At 39.8% G+C, this 17,757-nt stretch overlaps 1 protein-coding gene and 1 long non-coding RNA gene across 6 annotated transcripts in view; both read left to right on the top strand.

Moving 5' to 3' along the window:
* Positions 1–17,757, top strand: part of LOC112454350 (teneurin-m) — a 516,441-nt gene that overhangs the window by 295,195 nt on the left and 203,489 nt on the right. The gene's annotated exons all lie outside the window — the stretch shown is intronic.
* LOC112454353 overlaps positions 15,002–17,757 on the top strand; it is a 5,388-nt gene continuing 2,632 nt past the window's right edge. Inside the window, exon 1 of the long non-coding RNA XR_003040717.1 lies at positions 15,002–15,378. This is a non-coding gene — a long non-coding RNA (uncharacterized LOC112454353). The remainder of the gene's footprint in view (positions 15,379–17,757) is intronic.

Here is a 17,757-nt window from a genome sequence, read left to right as displayed (position 1 = left end):
TGTTAATAAAAATTATCTTTTTTTGTTGCAGGTGAGTTACGTTTATGATAATTCTCATGGATATTTATACGGTGAGTTTGTATATAGTATAATTATTTTGTAATGCGCCGACGATACTAATAAAAAATAAAAATACGCATTACAGACCTATAGTAGATTTATAGTAATAAGTGTATAAAAATTATACGAAAGCACGTTGTTACGTAATGATAAAGATACACCTATATCCCGCAAATTTGACGGCAAATGTGGGTCTACGTGACAACAAGCGCATATACCAAATTACTAAACAGCAAAGACAAGACTGCATATATAGCGGCTGTACACCATGTAACGCGTGCAACGATGTCGGGAATATAGAGGCTATGGCGGAGGCAACTCAATGCATTATTCAGCTCGGTCAACCCTAACTCACGCAAGATGCATCCTCACCTTCCTTCATCCACCTCTAGGTGGATATACTGCAGCGGTCACCTATACGTCACCATGCATGCCTGTGTGCTGAATACGTACATCGATCTAGCGTTCACGAGTCACTGATTTCTACTTCGACAGTCATGCCAGTGACTATTTATTACCGACTTCGCAAACGTTTTATTATTCTCTAGTAGTTAACCGTTCCATATCCAATGATAAAAATCGTAAAAACGAAAAGAAGAAACGTAATGTTCCCCTTAGTCATTTTACAACAAATATCCGATGAATGCTACAAAATGGGAGAAATTGTTGGCTCTCGCGCGATCAGTTACGTAGAGGGGATAAAATCAAGAATAATGCTTTTTCGAGAAAATTCCACTTTTCTGAGAAGTTTAGGAAGTCCCGCGCAAGTAGTGGTCCGATTCGAGGGTAGTCAGGCGAGGCAAAATGGGTATTTGGTATTCCGACGAAGTAACCCGAGCTCTTTCCACTCTCTTCCGCTCGTCGCGCACACATGCCAACTATCTTCCGGTCGCTAGAGCCGCTCTTCACGGCTTTCGTCTCGGAGACAAGCAAATATTGGCGGTCGCTCTTGAAACGAAGAGTCAAGTTTGACTACACCGCGACGAATATGCAGTTCTTTATAAATCAAAAAGGCTACAAATGATGCTATTCTACATGGTGTTGTTAATACGAAAGAATCTAATAACAAAATTTGTCTCGCGGTAATTATATTCCTCGATTTTTTGTACGTGTCTCTCGTAAGACGTGTAACTTGAGTCTGCCGATACCAAGAAAAATAACAACGTTTCAATCTTAAATTTACAGTATCCTTACGAAAAACATCCACTCGTGACAGTCGTCGACAGACAGAAGCGACAATCTCCAGATTTTTAATTAACGTCCTCCCCCCCCCCCTTCCCCACGCAAGTCCGAGGCTAATTCCTCAACTAGTTAACAAACAGGTCGGTTCGTCAACGTTGAGAGAAGAAACGACTTGATTCGGAGCGAGTCGCGGTAAACATCGCGAGTTCGCTGCAAGTTTTCACGCAGCAATCTCTCCGTTCCTCCGCGACTCACGCAGGGAGACATTCGCGTACCATCCCTTCTTTCCTTCCTTCCCCTTCCCCTTTATCATTCTACCGTTCTTGCTCTCACCTTTTACGTCTCTTCGGAATCTCTCCTTTCCGGCTCTCCTATCTACCTGCTCCTCGTTCCTTACATTTTCTCTGTCTTTTCCGCGTCTTCGCGGCGCGCGGCGGAATGTCACAACTTTCGCGAAAGCCTTCGATTTGGACGCAGGTGGGTGGAGGCGCGGACGGCGAATCCGCATCAAACGAACCGATTGCAGAAAACTTGTCGAGAACCCCGACGAAATCCGCGAGCCGCCGCTTCCTCCCTCTCGCCTATCCGTCCGTCGCGTCGTCGTGCATTCAGCATCGCAATGTTTCTTTCTCCTTTTTTTCCCCTCGCAGCCGCGCGCCCACGTTCTGTCTCGCTCCTCCACCCACGCCCGTCCCTCATTCTTCACCGATTTCTCTCATTTTATTACCGGCGCGCTGATGCCGTCCCGACTCGCAATGTAAAGTGAAAGATTGCCGAGAATGAAAAAGTCGCCAAACGCAAAATCATAATGTTACAAATACAGACTCGAAAGATTAAACGCCGAAAGGCATTCGATGTGATGGATTGGAGAAAGAAAAGAATTGCAAACGAATAACACGTTTCTCCTGCACTCACAGTTTCTCTCGAAGCGTCATTTTGGAGAGAAAGGGCTTTGAATTATAATTAAAAAATGGATTTTTAGATGTATATGCACCGCTAACCGAGCAATCATCGCTAATAAATAAAAATAAATGTCACCGTCTGTTATTTATAATTCGCGTGCACGCAGTGTACGCATTTAGACGCGGAACGGAATGAATGAAATACCAGTTACGAATACAAGGATAGAATTTACTCACCAGTCGATGCGTCGTCGTCGTTGCTTTCTCCGTGCCATGGCCCGGTTGCTCCAGGTTGCTCCAAGACTCGCATTGATGGAACGCTCCGTCATTCACTCACTCACAAAGTCTCGATCGAGAAAATGTCATTGATCCCGCGCGTTAATTAATGCTTTTTCATCGTTCATCACTTTGACAGTCCTCGACAACTACGTGTTCCGGCCGAATAATTACGAAGACGCCGCGGCAACTTTATACTAATACGCAGACCGTTTCTTCGTAATGTTGCGGTATCATTTGCACTCTTAATCGATGAAAATCACACTCGCGCTGCCGATATTTATTACGCACGAGATGTGTTTAGAACGAGCGGACAACACGCGAAAAAACGATCGTTTGCTATTTATTAGTCCAGCACGCGACGCGTTCCGTCCGACAACTATGAAGACACGGTCGGCGGTGAACGTTGTACGCGGTGGACGCCCGCGTAAAGTGTTAAATCGACGAGAACGATCGCGACGAGTCGAAATTCTCCGATAACTGGTGCGTGCCGTCGACTACGCGCCGATGGAAAACGATCTACTTACCGGCACCTGTCAATACTCCGTATCGATTACTTCGTACTTATTTATTCGACGTAATTCGCGCGCGACAGTGTTTCGAGAGTGTCGGCGGTCCGGTCGTGTGACGATTAATTAGGATAATTAGATGATTGACGATCGACAGTGGTCGGGGGCGCGCTCGCTCACTTTCTGAAGTGGACCGCTCCGGCCGCGCGAGGCGTCGGCGTCGACATGAAGTTGTCTTCGCGTACCTTTGCCAAGTTTTTCATCCGCCGCTACGTGTCCGGCGAATGGGCGATCGCCGTGCAGTATTAAGTCGACGGGGACGACGGGAACGGTCGCGAGTCGAATTTCTCTGGCAATCGGCGTGCGTGGCGTCGACTCCGCGGCGACGGGAAACGATCTACTTATCGGGACTCGTTAATACTCCGTATTATTCGGCGTAATGCGCGCGCGACAGTGTTTCGAGAGTGTCGGATAGTCGGTCGTGTGATGAATTAATTAAGAATTAAGTGATTGACGATGGACAATGGTCGGGTGCGCGCTCGCTCGCCTCTTGAAGTGGGCCGCTCCGGCCGCGCGGAGGCGTCGGCGTCGGTATGAAGTTGTCTTCGCGTACCCTCGAAGTTCTTCGTCCGTCGCTACGCGTTCGACTAACGGACGGTCGTCATTACGCGCGTTTCAAGTGCCGTGCGGATCTCGTGTGTAATATGCGCCGGGAGTGCCGTGTTACACACGACGGGCGATCATTGTATCGTATTAATTAACGCGCGGGATCGTAATTAGCCGCGTTTTTCCGATCGATATCCGGCGCGAGTGCATGTTCGGAGCGTCGGCGCCGACGGCGAGAAGCAGCGAGCAGCGAGGAGGCAGGGCTTCGATACCGGGCCAACAGTGGTGCGCCGACGGGTGAGTGAACGCATTTATCACATACAATGGTCTTCATATGGTAACATGTTTCGAGTTACGAGTCGTGTGTATTCTTGCCTCGAAAACTAAACGAATTGTCGAAAAATTGAAAATATATAGCGGAGTTGAACGGAGGTCTCGTAGCAATATCTTAAATTATTCATTAACCCGGGAACGGTCACCTGAGGTGATTTTTACACCTCAGTGTCGAAAAAAAAGAGGCTCACGTCACAGCAATTTTAATGTTCTTTTTCATCTTTTAAATATTTTTCCGGTTTCTCCTTATTTTTTTTCAGAAAATATCGTGAATAAATCTGTGTACCTACTTACTGTCCTCAAGTACTAATAAATTATAGAAAAATATGCAATATGTAATTAATATCTAATAATTTCTTTTAATTGGAGGGTAAAAAATATTTCAAAATATTTAAAGGTGACCATTTATGCAAAAAAGAATTTAAATTAAGTGACCGTTTCCGGGTTAACATCATCAAACAAGCTTAAAATATTAAAAGGGAATTTCTTTCTCCTGTTTCTCCAATATAATTTCCAAGAAAACAGAGCCTGCAGGATTTTACCCGAATAATTCTGTATTTGCATGATTATTATTTTCCATTCATGTTATTATCGATTTAACGTTATTGAGTCATAGCTTAAACATAGCGCTTCGAATTATATTACTGTTATATTTGTCTGCAGTCGCTTTTTATTCAAATAACTGAATTAAATGATATTACTTTTGTTTCGTTACGCGATTATATGGTATGCAAATGACATTTGATCATCAGCGAATCTCGTTGCCACTTTTATGCGAGCGATAATTTTATGCAAGTAAACGTCGCGTGTTTATTGGAAATGAATTCTTAATATCTACATTTACTGTGTGATCAACAATACTGCTATTGCCGATGTTATTGACGCGTGAGCCCTTACTAGGCCCTTACAAGGGCTCGCTAATAATACCTGTATTTCTAAAAGCGTCAGAGTTCTAATGACGGCCGAAATACTACACGCGTGTCAATAACATCGTTACTGTATCGAGTCCAGCACCCGATCACAGGAATTTTTATATTCCAAACGTGCGGAGAAACTGGGCTATCTTTCGGAGGAGACATTAAATTTAATCGAATAACTACTGTCGTCCTTTTTTTAACGTTACACACAATAAATTTCATGATTTAATCTCAAATAGAAAATACGTAAAAGCATTTCCATTTGTTTCAAACGCAGCGCATCAAATTACTTGGCACAAAAACTCGCGCTTGTAAATATGTTCTATGTATTCGGAGAATTAACGCAGCTGTCTGAATCGACTGTTTTTTATTTCACTCGCAGAATATATCCGTCTATTTGGGCATTATGTTTCGTAAAAATCTAAACTGCACGTAAAAAAGCAATACTTGCAACAAAGAATCGCAATAAAGTATAATCATGAAAGATCAAACACGGGTATAGTAACGTTCAGCCAAAAGCGATCGATGGGCATCGAGATGTGAACTCGTGAGGAAGGTGTCGAAGATTTAAGTTGTCTCGGATGATCCCGAACGAAACGTAGGAGGAACGTTCGAATAGGGTGCGACATCCCTCGCTCACAATCAGTTGTAAGGCTGGCGTTATCGCGGGAGAAAGACGGGCCAGAGGGTTGGGAACGGCACGGAATAAAACCTCTTCAGAGAGACGCGCGTATAAGATGGATAGCTCTGGCTTCGGCGAGAGTGCATCAGTGTGGGCGCCCCGACGGCTCTCGTTCTTCGTCGTGTTTCGTACGTGTTCGCGTTGCCGGATTCGGAGAATGTTAGGACGTTATCGATGACGCGAAGCGATTCTTAGGGCGCCCTCGGCGCGAGTTCTCGAAAATTAAGGGTCGAGAAAAGGAAAAGGCTGCTATTTCTACAATTTTTCAATCGCATTTAATCGGAATCAGTAGTGCGATATCTTTAATTTCATAAAAACAGGTCAATATACGCATTGTTTTCGTTAAAAGTTATTGACAATATTTTTATTCGTTTATTTCGCGATTATCTCACAATTGATTTCCTATGTGTGTATACACGTATCTGTAGGTAATGTTGTAATAAAAAAACGCAATGGAAAAAATTTCAAAAAAGATACAAAACGTTTTTGTATCTTAACGAGTCGTTTGATGTATCTTTCTTTCGATCTTATCCCTGCGAAGAAGGATCGCGCTCGTGGTTATCGCGTGATTAGATCGTTAGGATCGGATTCTCAATCGAGAAGAATTTATTTTCCGTGGATCTCACCCGCTGATAGTGCCCTTTGAAACGAGAAAGAGCGCGATTACTTCGGCAAGAGTTTTACGCGAAAGGGATTTATGCTGATATTCTGCGGAGATTAATTATATCCCGCTTTCGTGCTTATCATACGATGCCATATACATTTAAATATGCTGCTTATTTGTAAGATTTTCTTTTTCATTTGAATAAACATTAACATATCTCTGATATAAAAAAAATGCGAAAGTTGACGATATACTTCCCAACAATTATAATGTCTAAAAATAGGATAAGTTGATCAATAAACTACGCTTCCGAGCGAAATAAAAAATGTTTTCTTTTCCATTTCTAAATATCATATTTAGCCATTTAATTTCAACTCGTTGGCTCCGAGTACGTTTACAAGATGCTACTTCCATCGTTTCGAGCAGATCGAGTCACGACTTCGCGTAGAACGTCTGCGGAGTTATAGTTGACAGGTCGGGATAAGGAAAGAAAAAAGAGAAACGATCCTGGGTTATTTCATTTGCTGGTCACGATCTTTTCCATGTACTACCGCGGTCAGTAAATGCGCCGCGCCGTCGCGGTCGTATGAAGCGGTGACAGTCCAAATCCGAGAACGTAGAGTTCTTCGGTAGAACGGTTGTAGTTACCGAGTTTTCCGGGCTTTCAGGAAAGAAAAGGCGAACGTTGTTATTAGTCGCACGTGAAGAGATTTCTCGCTGAACGGATATAACACCGAACGTCTCGAAAGTCTCCCCATTTGTTTATCAATTCGATAGCGAGCAAGTTTCTCAGATTTAATGGTACAAGTAATTTCGGCGTTTGGACAACAGTCAGCGTCCACAAAGCAAATTACATCGACGCGCAAAATTTTTCTTCCGTTTCGGGCAAATAATCGCGTTTCTTCCTCCCCAATCTCCGCATAATCACCCCTTCATAAAGTCACGTGGCTAAACAAAAGACGTGGCTATTTGTCTCTCGAAGCGTCATTTTGGAGAGAAAGGGCTTTGAATTATAATTAAAATATGGATTTTTAGATGTATATGCACCGCTAACCGAGCAATCATCGCTAATAAATAAAAATAACTTGACCATTTACAAAGTTACGATCATATTGTGCGATTCAATGTGGTAGCTTATTGTTCCCCGATAGAATCTTATGGGAATAAAATTTAGCTTTTACCGCATCAAAATACGGTTTCGACCTCTTTTGAAAATACGGAGAAAATTCTTTCCTCACTCTCGTCTATCTTACATTCTCCATTCTCCCTCGGTCATCGTAACCATCCCATCGTCGTTTCAACTTTCCGTTTCCCTTGCGAGAAGCAGAATCAACGTGCAGCTCCTACGTAACGCCGCGAAAGTCGAAAGGTAGAAGAAAAAGAAGAATGATATCCGGGCGCGCGCCTAACCGGAAATACTCGACGACGAAGATCTAAGATTCGCGAAGGAGTTTCGCGGAAGGATGAATAATAACGTTTGAAATTCGAGACGCGGAATAAAACGATGTCGCGGACGAAAGGCACGTCGTCAAAAAAGAGGGGCAGGCGTTTCTGGCGGATGGTACCGGTAGCAGGGAGGAGAGGAGGGTGATTGAGAAGAAGATAGGGTAGATAGATTCCCACAGGAAGGGAGGGACGTATCCTCGCGCGTATAGTCGACGGCAAAGCGAAAGGCTGCAAGTGGGAACGCTAAGAAGGCAGGAAGGAAGGAACGAAGGCTTCGTTCAATAAAATAGAATATCTAATAAGGGACAAAAATGCAGTCAAGAAGAGAATGGAGGGCGCGGGCAAAGAAGGCGGATAGTTCGTTCGGTTGAGCGCGAGAGGAGACGTGAGTTCGAGGCCTCCGTTCCGTACCTCTTATTCCTCTTCGAGATACCTAGAAAGATCGGAAAGGAGAGCTGATCCACGAAAGAGTCAGAGATGGTCCAATGTATAAAACGACGACCTTTGAATGAGGAGAATAGAGGAAGGCGGGATATACGTAAAGTCAGACAGCGTATGGAAATAAAGGCGTGATATCGCGGAGTGCATGGAGAGTATAGAAAGAATTTTTGTCGGAAATCTATTTGAAATGTAACTTTTTTCTTATATGAATACTTTATCCCGTATTTTTATCCTTTACATTGCAAGCGTTATTCTTTTAGTTATGTCAATAAACAATTAACGATATTTTCGATCAATAGTCATAACATATGGATAACCGCGTCCACTTAATCACAATCTTATTTCGATCAATGCGTTGTATCTTCCATTGGAAAATCACGGTTATGCATGTTATACGTTATACCTATATAGCAACTGCAGCATAATCTCGTTTCGATCAACATGCCAAGGCGAGACCAGTCTCTCGATGTCAGTCAGAGCTTCGTTTCAATTTACATATGCATCAGCGAGGTGTCATTATCCTATCATCCTTAAGAATCGGGTTCAGATTTAAACGAAGCGATTTACAAATATGTAAATTTGAAACCTATCATAGCAGCGTCTCATAATCGACATTTCCGTTTTCTATATTTATCATCCTTCCTGATTTTAAATTACAATAGGCAGTCTCTTCGCAAACATGTATGTATGTTACTTTAGAGAATCTTTATATTAAAATTCCGTGAGAAACGTAGAAGCTACGAAATTGGTCGTCAAGCTATTGGTCGTTTAAAAAAAAAATGTTGCAACCTTGCAACACGTAACACTTGTTTGATGAATGATGTTAAACCCCGGAAACTTAATTCTTTTTTGTATAAATGGTCACATTTAAATATTTTGAAATATTTTTTACCTTCCAATTAAAAGAAATTATTAGATATTAATTACATATTGCATATTTTTCTATAATTTATTAGTATTTGAGGACAGTAAGTACACAGATTTATTCACGATATTTTCTGGAAAAAAATAAGGAGAAACCGAAAAAATATTTAAAAGATGAAAAAGGCATATTAAAATTGCTGTGATGTGAGCCTCTTTTTTTTGACATTGAGGTGTAAAAATCACTTCAGGTGACCGTTCCCGGGTTAATAAATAATTTCAGATATTGCTGCCAGACCTCCGTTCAACTTCGCTATATATTATCAATTTTTCGACAATTCGTTTAGTTTTCGAGGCAAGAATACACACGACTCGTAACTCGAAACATGTTACCATATGAAGACCATTGTATGTGATAAATGCGTTCACTCATCCGTCGGCGCACCGCTGTTGGCCCGGTATCGAAGCCTGCCTCCTCGCTGCTTGCTGCTTCTCGCCGTCATCCGATTCGACACTCCCGATACTTGTTCGCTCACAGTAATTGTTTTAAATAAACGTAATATACCGAAAACGCGGCGGAGAGAAGGCAGGCGAGATTCCGGAGTACTGGTCGTACGACTACCTACCCGAGTCAAAAAAGGTTGCGTGACTCACGCGCGCGCTTAATATTTTCAAATTGTATCTCGCGAAGCACACTGACCTAATATTGCCGAGCAGCCAGTAATTATTTAGTTATATGCGCGAAAAATATGGTTATTCGATTTTCCCGAAGGTCTATCGCGAGATATAACGAATAATAATGAAGTAATAAATATGTGATAGAGATAAGCAATAAGCATCTATTAAAATTAAACCAAGTTACATTTCTCGCTGGAAACGTGGAACGAATCTCTTCGTAAGATTTTAGAAAACTATCGTGCGACGATCGCGTTAGTCAAGACGAAATAAGTACGGCTTTGCGTGACGTGTCTTTAATAATTCCGAATTGTATCTCACGAGGCGAGGCATACTGACCGAATATTGCCGAGCAGCCAGCAATTACTTAGCTATACGTACGAAAAATACCCCGTATGAAATCCCCGAAGCTCTGTCGCGAAATATAACGAATAATGGTAATAATAGATTAATAATCAGATTATTAGAACAAAGCAACGAAGGTCGATTACGAGCATCGATTTCAGTTAATCGCGATTATTAAGTTGGAGTCGTTATCGGAGTACTCCGCGGTGATCGCACGACGTTTTTTAAGTTGTTTGTTTCGCGCCGGAGACACGTGTACAGATTATAACGAAGAATCGGACGATCATCATGTTACAATATATCGTTGCCGGCAGAGCAAGCGTTATTTCTGTCAAATAAATGCGGGAGTGATATTGCAGCATCACGAAGAAATGGTGTGCGTCAAGTTGCCGTGGCGTCTTCATAGTTGGCCATCGGACGGAACGCGTCGCGTGCTGGACTAATAAATAGCAAACGATCGTTTTTTCGCGTGTTGTTTGCTCGTTCTAAACACATCTCGTGCGTAATAAATATTGGCAGCGCAGCGCGTGTGTGATTTTCATCAAGAGTGCAAATGATACCGCAACATTACGAAGAAACGGTCTGCGTATTAGTATAAAGTTGCCGCGGCGTCTTCGTAATTATTCGGCCGGAACACGCAATTGTCGAGGATTGTCAAAGTGATGAACGATGAAAAAACATTAATTAACGCGCGGGATCAGTGACATTTTCTCGATCGAGACTTTGTGAGTGAATGACGGAGCGTTCCATCAGTGCGAGTCTTGGAGCAACCTGGAGCAACCGGGCCATGGCACGGAGAAAGCAACGACGACGACGCACGCATCGACTGGTGAGTAAATTCTATCCTTGTATTCGTAACTGGTATTTCATTCATTCCGTTCCGCGTCTAAATGCGTGCACTGCGTGCACACGAATTATAAATAACAGAAGGTGGGATACGGTTTGACGATTCGAATTCGGTAGTCGACGAATATTCTCATCGAAAATTCAAACTGTACCTGAAATTCAATTATTTCGTGTACGTATATTTCGAAATCGCATCTGACTAAAACTATTGTATTTTCTGTTTCTAAATCGGCTTAATATAAAAGTAATTGTGCATAAAATATTTAAATTGATATTAATATTAAATATTAACTATTCAATTAAATATGAAATATTTAAATGATTTTAATGCATACATTTGCCTATATAATAAAACCTAAACTGGACTAAATATTAATGAAGTAAATTATTTTCTGTAATAATATATCTATAAGGTTAAAGTGTACAGCGATAGTAATTATGATAATTGCTACCGGAAATTTAATATCACCAACACACACACAATAAATCCAACAAGCTTAATGCTTGGCGCAAATCATAAATTAACGCATTTTCGCTGATGAGAATAATTATTTAATGTTATGTTACGTCGCAATTTCCAAACACACTTTTTCGTTACTTTTTGCACTTTGTCTTTCTTCTTTTGCTTTTTCACGGAAATGGGAATAGGATTCTATACGACCAGTCAAATAATCGGTAACGAGACAGCGATCTCTCCATTCGACCCTAAGTAACTCGGATTCTTGAAATAACGAGGTTCGAGGGGACGTGCGACCGTAGAAAAGTGGGTAATCTTCGTCCTCGTCGTCATCGTGCGAATGTCGTCCACACGTACGTGGCGGAACGGGGAACACGCAGAGTCTCGTAATAATATCCGCCCGAACAGGACCCGCAGGGCGCACCCTTTTCCTCGTGCTTCTTCTGATCCGAACAATCATCGTCTCTCTCTCCGGGACGTCATCCTCGGATGATCCTACCGGGCTTCCCTCGTCGATTCATGCAACCGACAACGAGGCCAATCGCGTTTTAACATCCCTGCTCGCGCCTTTACAACATGCTTGTATGATTAACTTCCAGATACGGAAATAGTGATCCTTTATAGTTAATAATTTTTAATAATATTTTATACCAGGAACCATATACCAAAAACGTAGTAATAAAATGTTAAAAGAAACTCTCTTATTACGATTAAGTTTTTATGAATTAAAAAAAGCATAAGAAATACTTTTGTATAAAATTATTTTGCGACATTATTTGCTATTTTGAAGATCGGAAGTTGTAGTTTTATTCTAGCCGTTTCTTTGTTACCTTCATCTCCTTCTTCGTATCTTTCGTCACTGTCCCGTACCGATCTTTCTCTGTTTCTCTTACTGTTTCTCTCTCTCTCACTAAATCTGAACGACTGATTATGTCAGGCGGAGTTAAGACCGCGTTTGTTTATCTGATTTAACGTTATAACGGCAGGCGGTGAGACAAGCTACCGTAGAACGTCGTGGTGGTATTTCGTGTAACTAAGATTGAGCAGGAGAAAGAGAGAAACGGAAATAGAGGCAGCAGGAGAGACAGCAAAGGACATGGGACGAAAGAGCGGGGAATGGAGGAGAGATATCCAAGACGCTCTGTCGCCGGAGGCGAAGACGGCCCTCCTTCGAAGAGCAGTTTAGTTACGATGAATGGACCGAATGAATCACGCGGACCAATTAAGGATTACAGTAGGCGACGCTCCACCATCACCGGTCCCGCTTTGGAGTCGATACCAGAGGTGCGAGGACCAAAGGTATCCCCAACACGGGGGGTGGGGCAAACCGAGTTTCTTCATGCTTGCTTAGCCTTCGCTGGCTTGCACTTAATTGGAACTTAAGTATACTTTCCGGGCGCTACATTCCGTCGCTTTCCGGGGTTATATCGAACTGAGAATTTCCTCAGATTAGAGACAAGGACAATTTTAAGCAAAGTACCGGAACGTTAAAATTTCTAAAACCCTCTTATTCCAATTAAGAGCACTGATCTCTTTTAGTAGTTAAGTAAATTTTTTTCTTTATTTGCTTCCTTATAGAAAGGAAAATAGATTATATAGCAAAAGAAATAGATAAAAGAACTGTTTTAATTATATCTCTCTTTATCTAGTATCTTTAGCATATGTATATAATAGCCACGACGATATGATGACTCATCGTCAGTATAATACAATTCTTAGAACGAGCGTTTATTTGCTTGCCTCACTAAAGGTCTTACGAAAACATTAAATGATATCACATTAATAATATTATTATTAATCAAATTCATGCGATTGTAGTTAAAAGAGAAGCGCGGAGAGATATATATTGTCAATTTATTTTGTGAGGTAACGCTATTGATCGGCAAACTATAAAAATTGACGAAAATTTTTTTTTCTGTCAAAAAGTCGTATCTCTTGTTAAATATACTATCTCAGAGCTATACCGTTTTCAGAGCTAGTTACGAATGTTCCTTATCGTAACGTTCGATATAAAAACAGATAATAGAACATTTCGAAATGAAATGGAATGAGCTGATTAATCATCATGTTTTTTTATCCGCGCGGATAGCACTCACTAAATTAATCGAGAACTTGTGAGATATTTAATGGCTGAAATAGCTCTGTAAGTCGCGCACGATTTTCTCATTGGTATATACAACTGTTAAGATATCTATTATTTTACCAAAATTTCAACATTTATTAGATTACGCAGCAACGTAAGCTTCATTTGCTCTAAATCTCTAAATTTTATTATATGAAAGTTTTAGATAAGATGAAAACAGAATAGCACATCGTGCAGGATATTAACACCGTGCTTTAATTTATAATAGTGGGTGCTATACGCGTTCACTTCGTAGTTCCAGAACCAATCTACCGTACGCGCGCGCGCGCGTATATCTGAGCCATCTACTAATTTATCTCCGACAGCGCCAACCGAGCTACGTTACCACCTCTTTCTTCTATCGTTAACGAGATCATAGACAGCACGTCACGCACTTGCAACATCGATAGGTTTCACATGAGATTTTTTTCCGGGGGTCTTAATCACCGGATAGATATACCGCGTAATTCCAATTTCGCACATGTCGAAAGAACCCGTTGCGCTTGTCCGAAGTCCTGGAACGCTCCCAAAGAAATCCTTCTTTCGTGAGGTCCAAACGATCACTCGGATATTTTTGTGCCGTTGCCAGATTCGTTTCGAAACTCGCGATTCAGCATCTCTTCTAAGCTAGCAGGACCAAATTGGCAGAATCAAACCGGACCTATCAGAATATTTAGTACCCATTTTGTACTATTTTGTACCACTAATAACAATTTTGTATCCTGTACCATTTCGGAGAAAATCGTGGCGGTGCTACCTTAGCATTAAGCTAGAAAGACCACAAGAAAAAAAAAAGAAAATTAAATACAAAAATTTGAAGGACTGAATTTGTACTAATTTGTACCATACAAATAAACTTAATATATTCATCCCTTCTGCTTCAAACAGCTCCTAATAGAACTCAGTCCTATTAGTCTCAAGAGTAAAGTACTCGTTCTCATCAGCAGAATCAATTGCTACTTGTAAACTCGATTCAGGATAATTTGTATCACAAAAATATGAAGTTTCAAATTTTGTACCCTAGCCGTTTGATGGAAAACTACCCCCGATCCCTAACAGTCTCAAGAGTGAAGTACTCTTTCTTTTTATTTTAGTGTTCAAAATTTAGTAAACAATATTTAGTCGTAAAATAATTTTATTTATTTTAAGTACAGTTCTCTCTTAAGCCAGGAAGATGGGATGGTTTTCTTGCAAAGGGGTTGTAGCTCAATAATCAAAATGCGCGTATTTTAAGAGTTTATTCTTAGAGTTTATACGCTATACGAATTATATCCGCGATACGATATATTTAAATTTTTCTCAACATTTTTCTCTTGAGTTGAATCAATTAAAGGGTTGTTTCGGGGTTAAATTTTTATTTCAACGTGTACCTCCAATTTTTGGCGACACATGCTTAAGAGTACATTATGCGGTAAGCATGTATCGCCAAAAATTGGAGATACGTAATGTACTTCCTGACTTCGAGGTACCATCTTCCCTTCTATTTTTGGTGGTAATTATGTCCCTCGTAATTACGTAGGGTTTTTATTTCAACGTGTACCTCCAATTTTTGGCGACACATGCTTAAGAGTGTATTAGAATAATTTAGATAAATGATATTATTGTAATTTTCTATTTTTTAAGTTATCATTTGAGTTTTTGAAAACCACTTTTGCCATTGGTCATAAACTTGGGTCAAATTATATTATTTCGAAAAAATAAAATGTAATGATCGCAAGCTATCAGTCAGATTTAGATAAAAGCACAGAAAATCTGAACTGCTTCGTGTTCGCCAAATACTGGGAAGACGAGAAGAAAAGACTGTGCAAAAAATCAAAACCAGCGCCGTAAAACGCGACGTCGTTTTCTCTCGAAAAAATATGCGGCGTCCCGTCGAACCAACGTCGAATTTTTTCGACAAAACCGTCTCGTAAAATTTTATTTCGCGCTCGTCATCAGAATCATTCGATCGGAATAATCGTACTTTGCACTTGTGAAAGTATAACGTGTTTGTGAAATTTAGAAGTGCCATGTGAGATCGATGGACTGTCGTAAGTGACAACATCAGGAATATGGTTAGCCGTGTGGTGTTGAAGCAGTGGCGGAACCAACCGACTGCGACGAAACAACGGCTGGTGAGTAAATTTTTTTTATTACATTATATAATTAATTGTTTGCATATTTAATATTTTGATACCATTACATCATAATAATCGGAATTGATTGGTGAATAACTAGAATTATTAAATAAATAATTTTATAAAATATTTTATTTGTGTTGCATCGTGTAAATCAAGTTATGAAAATAATTAAAAATAATTAAAATAATGAAAACGCATTGTCTCTGAAACAAAAACCGTATGGAAATTTTGTAAAACCAATAGGACTGGAATCGAAACCGGTACCGTTAAAAATCATTACATCTTAAAAAAATTAAGTCCCGAAGATGAAAACATAGAAAACAATGAAGTAACATCTATACGTCGAAATATCATCACTTATTATATAAACAATTCAATTTAATAAAAATTTCATTAAGAAAATTTTAATAAATCGGAACCAAAAAAACTAATTTGCGTAATACCGATACTTTTATTAGCTACAAAACCGAAATCGAAAACGAAACCTTTATAAATAAGTATTTTAATGGACCGAAACCGGAACCGAACCGATATTTTCGTTCGGTTTAGGTCCTAGAAATATATAAAGGGAAAGGGAGGGTGGGTGTTAATTTGTGAGGTCGCACAATGGCCAGGTGTTTCTTTTATGGGAATAGAGAATATGTAAAAATTTGGGTACGTTCCTTAAAAACGCCCTTTAAGGCCCCTTGGGGCAAATAAAGTACCGATTCTAAATATAAATCTAAATGTAAATAATTTAATTTAATACAAATTTCAAATAAACAAATTTTTTTAAATCAATACCGAAAAGACTGTATAATTTGCCCAATTCCGATACTTTTGTTAGCTAGAAAACCGAAACCTTTATTCAGTATTGAATGGCATCTATTCGTATATCATTGAGCATTACCCGTACTATAGAACCGCGGATAAAAAAAGCTGACAATGTTCTGTACGGAACATATTGAGTCAAAAATTCATTAAAATAAAGAAAAAAAAGTTGGGGAAAGGTTTCTTCTGGAAAAGATACATTCAGACGATTTTTGAAAATGGAGGTGCCAACTTTACAGTGGCACACGCAGTATGCATATGTAAATAATTTAATTTAATAAAAATTTCAAGAAAATTTTAACAAAACGGAACCGGAAAAAAACTGTAAGTTGCGCATATATTATAATCTATTGCCTTGAAAAGGATATAGGATCGGAAATGGATAGATTCTACTAGAGCCTAAAAAATATTTTTGTAATTTATGTAAATAAAAGTGGTCAGCCACTTCCCTCCCCTCCTCATCACTCAGGACTACTAATTGTCAAAATACAAAATATATGTGAAAAATAGATCTATAATTTTAAATTAAAGTCCATTAATGATTTACACATAATTATTGATACAATTATTATCATAATTACGTATTAAAAGTAAATCATTAAATAAAAAGCTGATAATATGTAAATAATTTAATTTAATACAAATTTCAAATAAAAAAATTTTAATAAACCGGAACCGAAATGACTGTAATTTGCGCAATATCGATACTTTTGTTAGCTAGAAAACTGAAACAGAAACCGAAATCTTTATTAAGTATTTTAATGGACCGAAACCGGAACCGAACCGATATTTTACTGGCTGCATGGATTGGTGGAAAATTTAAACCATGAGCACTAAATATAAACAAAAAGGTATATTTCCGAGCGTTTACAACAATAGCTTCCTAACAATAGCTACACGTAGTTGTCCAAAAAAGTTCGCACGAGAAGTTTAGTCTAACTAACTATTAATATAACTATTATTAATATAACATGCCGATTTTATGATCCATCACCATCACCCTATTATAAAAAAGTTACTCACCGACCGATGCGCAACGGGCGGAGTTAGTCAGCCACGTATAGCTCCGATAATTCTGTAACACAAAAATGAAATATTCATATTAAATAGACGCTCAAAATAATCAATGTTTAAAAAAATAATTTTTACACACTTCTACGTCGTCTTTTAATTAGATTTACTAATATATAATTTATCTACTTATTTCCTGAGAAAAACCTTTATGAGAATAAACTTTTATAAAATTTTAGATAAACATTCGGTTTCTCAAATTATTTCTTGCTTATCCGAGATAAATCGACGCGAATAAATAGAAAAGAACTATTAATTTTAAAAATAAGAACGAACGCTTACCCCAAGGTTGCTCCGTCGGGGCCCGATGCCTCCCAGGCCTCCTCCTCCTCTCCACGATTCGCCAGGTCCTTCTCCGTTGGCCGGTTGGCGCACTCACTACTCACTCACCACGTTCACGAAAATCGACGATAAGATCGCGTCGGTTATGATCGCGCGATATTTTCGACCCTTCGCACGACACTCCCGGCATTAATCTCGCGACGCGGCGCG

Source organism: Temnothorax curvispinosus, unplaced genomic scaffold (genome assembly GCF_003070985.1).
Source record: "Temnothorax curvispinosus isolate PA1 unplaced genomic scaffold, ASM307098v1 QBEX01005011.1, whole genome shotgun sequence".
Taxonomy (NCBI): Eukaryota; Metazoa; Arthropoda; class Insecta; order Hymenoptera; family Formicidae; genus Temnothorax; species Temnothorax curvispinosus.
The sequence above is the reverse complement of the archived record's forward strand: the minus strand, read 5'-3'. Positions and strand labels throughout refer to the sequence as shown.